The 5,722-nt window shown below is 39.4% G+C and overlaps 1 long non-coding RNA gene across 1 annotated transcript; it reads left to right on the plus strand.

Moving 5' to 3' along the window:
* The first annotated feature begins 1,731 nt into the window (after positions 1-1,731).
* On the plus strand, positions 1,732-4,262 carry LOC149868528 (uncharacterized). The gene is made up of 2 exons (XR_016441001.1): positions 1,732-1,856; positions 3,969-4,262. It is a non-coding gene; the product is annotated as an uncharacterized LOC149868528 (long non-coding RNA).
* Positions 4,263-5,722: the final 1,460 nt, after the last annotated feature.

Genomic DNA, 5,722 nt, shown 5'->3' on the forward strand with positions numbered 1-5,722 from the left:
ACATAGCTATTTCGCACAGCCCTAATATTTTTCTCTAGTTAAAAATAAACTAGAAGCTTTACTAATATGCTAGGGGCTAGGGCTGTATTATTTCAGTTTAAGACTAAAGAAAAAACAAATATAACTTCATTGCAGTGAGTTAAAAGCAATCTGCAGGGCTGTGGAATAGGGTTTCATTACCAGGAGCAGCTAACAGGCAGCAGAACTGTAGAACAAAGGAGAGTTTCATTGGTGCAACGTCAAGACCGTTAAGAAGAGAGGGTCATTAGCACCTCTGGAATAAAGAGTTTAGAAGGGATCAGGTAGATTATAATGAAGCATGAAGTGAGTTGATTCCCTCAGCACTAGACTACAAATGCTGCTGCCATTGTTAGCAGTTGGTTTTTAATTTTAGGCAAGCCTGGAAACAAAAGAGGGTGCAAGTACACCAATGCACCCTCCCCTACCCAGATCCGTTTTTGGACACCTTTACCATCCTGCTGTCACTCAGGCCCAAAATCTGGGTGCCCTCTTCAACCCATTCTTGTTATCTTTACTTTTAAGGCTCCCCTGCTCCATGTATACCTCATTTAAAACACTTACCTCTGATTAGCTCATGGTACCAGTGTTCATGTCTTTTTCACTAAAGTTTTCCAGTAAATAAATACCTTCATACATTCTCTCATGCTGTCTGTTACATTTGGCAGAAGCTCCCAGCAATCATCTGCACTGTCATCGTCCAGATCCCTCCTTGAACACTGCGTTGCTGTGATACCTGCAAGTGTACTTGACAATGGTTCAGCTGCTATTGTGCGACTATCACTGCCTATTGTGCCAAGCAGTGCAATTTCCATTATTTCCTTTTAGCTTCCTGCCCTTTGGTTTTGTCTTTTGGCTCTTACACTTACACTGCATGCTGTTTGGATCAGGGTCCATCTTTTGGTTCTGTTTATACTGTGCCAGCTACAGCAAGGTCCTGGTTCTAGGTACTACACTAATAAAAAAAAAAGGAGTGAATTAAAAGTTAGATACATGTGAAATTTTCAACCACTTGACTTTAGTGGGGGCACAAGCAAGCCCTTAACTTTTAGATTCCAAATTCTGATCTTGTGAATTTTGGCCTCAGTCCGCAGATGTTTCCTCACACAATTAAAGTTATGCCTGTGTAGTCTCATGAGACTATTCACAAGCTTAAAGTTGAGCCCATGCATAAAAGCTTACAAAATGTGGCCTTAATCTTTAAAAATGCAGCTATGCTTTAAGTGTCTAATCTCTTTAGTTACCTTGAATTTGTTCACCTGGAATTAATTCCTAAAAGGGATAGATGCTTTTTTTTAAAACCAACACTACAAAGGTTTTATTTCAGAAAGGACTTTCAGACCAGTGCAAACTTGAAGCAAGGGAGTATTTGTAGCAGAAACAAGTTAGTTTTTCAAATAAATATTTTATTCTCCTGCCTGAGTTTTTGGTTACTTTTGTCTGAAGAAGAGATTTAACTTGTGGCCTGGCTTTCAGGAATGTGGGGCCAGGATGTAGGATGCAGTGGTGCTCCGCAGAGACTGCGCTTCTCTGTGCCTCAGTTCCACCTCCCCCTGTGCCCTTCCCCCACCACCAAAAGGAAACAGCATTAACATTTACCTGCCTCTGAAAAACAGCCAGGGAGGACAAAGTGCTTTAAGTATTAATTAATTATTCTGAATCATTCACTGAGTCAGCAGTCCAAAGACCAGACTGACTCACTGTCCATGTTGAGTATAACCTAATGCATGCATTGTAATGGAACCTCTGACTTCAACTGCAGGAAAAGAGGAACTATGGAAACAAATATTGTTGATAATTGGCAAGAGAGAAAAAGAAAACAAGCAACAATTTGGCAGGTGAATAGCTGTGTGCGTGTGCGAGCTACTTTCATATGTGACTGTTCCTTTAAAACTTAAGATCTTGGGAACAAACTGCAATCAGGCCTTAAAAATATACCGTGCCGGTCTTTTCACTTTCCCCTCCCCCATTTCCACATTCTTATATGTAGCATTTGTTTTCCTCCATGAGGCTAATAGCATCGCTGCCAATATTATTAACAATTACATTAAATCCATTCAATTGGATGAAAAAGCTGAAGTCAGCATAAAACATTCGAACAATGACAGAAGAAGCTTGCTATGCAAGAATGAGTTGGTTATTATATCACATGTTTAGATTTATAGGTTCAATTAATTTTTAGCTAAATATCTAGCTATTTAACAGCTGTTATGAGTCAGCCCAATAGAGGATTAGTTCTAAAAAATGTGGTGGTGAATAAAATGCTTTAATCTTGAGCTACAATAGAAGAACAAGTTAGGTCAGGTCACATCAGTAATTTTGGTTCTCCAATACTACTTGAAGAGGTATAATTGTTCATAAAGAAGGTGAAATGGTATGACACTGTTCATCCTTTCATATTCATATTAACCCTATTGGTTTTTGGAAATAGCTGTGAGGCTTTTTGGTGATGGTTATGTGCTTGAGTATTGTGGAATATACTTTCAGTAAACTAATACTAAACAGAAATGCTTTATAGAATACAGCCTCTTATTCATCATTCTCTTTTTTAATCTATCTCTTGTCTCTGAGTACCACACCTTGGCAGGGAAAACTAACATGCACATTTACATAAATTACTAATTTGGAAGGAGGAAAAGAGCCCTGGGTAGTGAAATATTTGCTGGCTTAACAACAGGCATTAAGGCCAGCCCTGGAATCTATTCTGGCCATAAGCTAGCATGCAGGGTATCCAGCCCACATGGCTCCTCAGAGGTCCAGAAATTTGGTAGCAGGGGAGCAGCAATTGATGCTGTCTCTACTTTCTCATCTCCAGATTTCTAGACCTGTGGGACAGATCTAGCCAAAGAGCCAGCTCACTGAAAGCAATGAGCTGTCATGAGCAGGACCAAGGTAATGGCTACAGCTTCAGGATCCTTTACCCAGTTAGATCTTTCTTTTGAGGATCTCAAAAGACTTTAACACTCATACATAGTTAATATATCTTAACATTTTAATACTTCTCCATAGATTATTTCTATTTTTTTGCAATGGGAAAGGTCTATTTCACAAAGTCATTATTTTTTAAAACTGTTCAGTTATCATCCAGTTTGTACCTGATAATCTAGAGCATCTATTTTCAAAGATGCTTTCATAGTGTGGGCCATATTTTAGTAAAGTTTTCCAATTGACACTTTCCTTTACCACTCATTGTTCACATCTCTCCCATTTGAAATCATATGTCATTCCTGGAGTGAATGCAGCAATTGTCTACAATGGAAAGTATCATGAAACAAGCAGAGGTAATGCTCTTATCAGTTTTAAATTTAATGTAACAGTTGGGAATTAGTAGAGTTGTGAAAACTAAGGACTCAATTTTGCAAGATACAGAGATATGTACTTAAATTTAAGCACATGTAAATTCAGACCATCTCATCTTTAGTATCCAACTATGAAGCACCTTGTTTTGGTTCTAGCTTAATCTAATTCAGACTCAACCCATTAAACAAGGTGGAAGAGCTGTTTATCTTAACTGAAGACACATTAAAAAAATAACAAACACATCCCCAGTTTTCATAGAAATTTCCATGATTTCCTAGAAAAAGGAGTGATGTCAAGCTATAAGGTAATGCAATGTTGATTTAGATCTCATGGTTTAATTAGCAGATTATACCTTAGAACAGATTTTCACAGAAACAGAACGAAAAAAATGGATTGTTAATTAGTCGTTCTGAATTCATATTCTATAAGAATTGTATTTTAGCATGCCCTATGATTTAGTTTGTTTAATTATGAGATACAAATAATTTTATGACACCTGCATGGGTTAATGACACTGAAAAGGCAAAAAAGTTAGTCCAATTTGTGTCATTCAATTTAACCATTTAAAATGGCTACTCTCTTTCTAAAATGGCAGTTTTTAAAACATCATAAATCATAAGCTCAGACTTCTGTTCTATCTTTTTCTTTAGCTTGACTTCCTGGAAAGATGTTTATATTTTGGATCAAGTATAGAGGCGGATTCTGCAAACCCTTAATCAACTGAACGGCTACAATGACAATCCTGATTAAGAAGAGTAATTTCACAGAAATAAGGGTTTGATGGAATTGATTAGATTTGGTGCACTTACACTTTTGTATTGGCATATCTATTGTAGCTAGAGCTGTTTTTCGTTTGCTTGTTTGTTTTTAAACAAAATAGGTATACAGGGAAAACAAATATTGTGGACACAGTTATAATGATATAAATATGCACCATACTTTTATACTTTGACCCCTTTTCTCTATGGAAATAACTATGGCAGTATAACCATCTTTATCTCAGTACAATGGCATCGTTAGGCAAGACCTTGGTAAGGCAAAACTGAGAAGCCAATGAAAATTTTGGTTATGTTTTAAGTGTAGGATCAGTCTTTGATGCTAAGAACTTTAGACACCAATGCAGGCAATTTGTAAAAGGTCTGATTAATTCACAATACAGATATCACTTCTACAAAACCATAACTCAATTCACTGCTATTTTGATACTTTAACCCTTGCTCATGCTGAATAATATTTTAAAAACATAAGTAGACCTACTGCTTTCAATAGCATAAATACGCTACACTAAGACAAAAGAAGTACATCCTATCCTATTTACTTGAACACAAGATGAGTTTTTTTCCTCCAATCAGCATGGGGGGGAAAACCCTCATCTTACATTCACACGCAAGGAAGCCCCATTAAATAAATTGGCTATCATTAAACTGATGCCAAAAGCAGCATGTGCTCAGTAACGGAAACTATTTATGAAGGTGAATAAATGTAGCCAAACTGAGCATGACTATAAAAAACATGACCCACTTTGGGCTAACATGCTGATGGGAAGTGTGTGGTGTGTGTGTCTCTCTCTAAAAAAAAAAAAAAAAGGGGGCCGTTGCTTCCCCAGGAGGGAAACTGACACCAGGCCTGGAGGTACTGAAATGCTAGGCCAGCATCAGGAAGGCCAGAGCCCTGACACTGTCCTCTTGGTGCCAAAAATGTTTGTTCTTAGCCAAAAGGCTAAGATGCTGCTGGGAAATTTTTTCCCCCTTTTAATTACAAAACAACTAAAGGAAACTACATTAACTCAAAACTTAACAATCTCCACCTCTAACAATGCCTTGTTCTTATTATACCATATCACAGAGCACTTCAGTGCTCTGCTTCTATAAAGAGGATAAGTGTGTAGCAGGGCACTAAGACGCCTGCTACTTGTGGAGTAGCAATGAAGAGGCACAGATGCAGGTTGCTAGGGCAACCGGTGGGAGTCAGCTGACTGGAAGGGGCAGGGCCTGGCCCACATATAAACCCCAGGGCTAAGGCCAGGAGAGCAGTTCCCTGCTGGCAGCCAGAGGGGTAGGGACTCTACCGGAGTAAGAACAGAGCTGACCCCAAATGGGTGAGGAGCTGCTGTAAAAGGGGTGTGCCAACCTGAGTGTCAGTGAGGGTACAGCATTGAGCAGGTGTGCCAACCCTGAAACCCAGGGCAGGGGGGCGATGAGAAGCCCCAGAGCAGGGGGGCGGTGACTGATGGAGGCTGGAAAGCCAGAGCACTTGGGGGGCATGGTGAGAGACGAAGGCTGTGGCCAAGACCAAACAATGTCCGGTACATCAGCAAGGCTTGGGGTGTGGTAAAGGGGTGGTTGGAGCCATGCATAGCCCATGAGGCCAAGGTGCACAGAACACCCATTAGCAAAAGAGGGCT

This window comes from Crocodylus siamensis, chromosome 3 (assembly GCF_052110815.1).
Source record: "Crocodylus siamensis isolate JL-2025a chromosome 3, ASM5211081v1, whole genome shotgun sequence".
NCBI lineage: Eukaryota > Metazoa > Chordata > Crocodylia > Crocodylidae > Crocodylus > Crocodylus siamensis.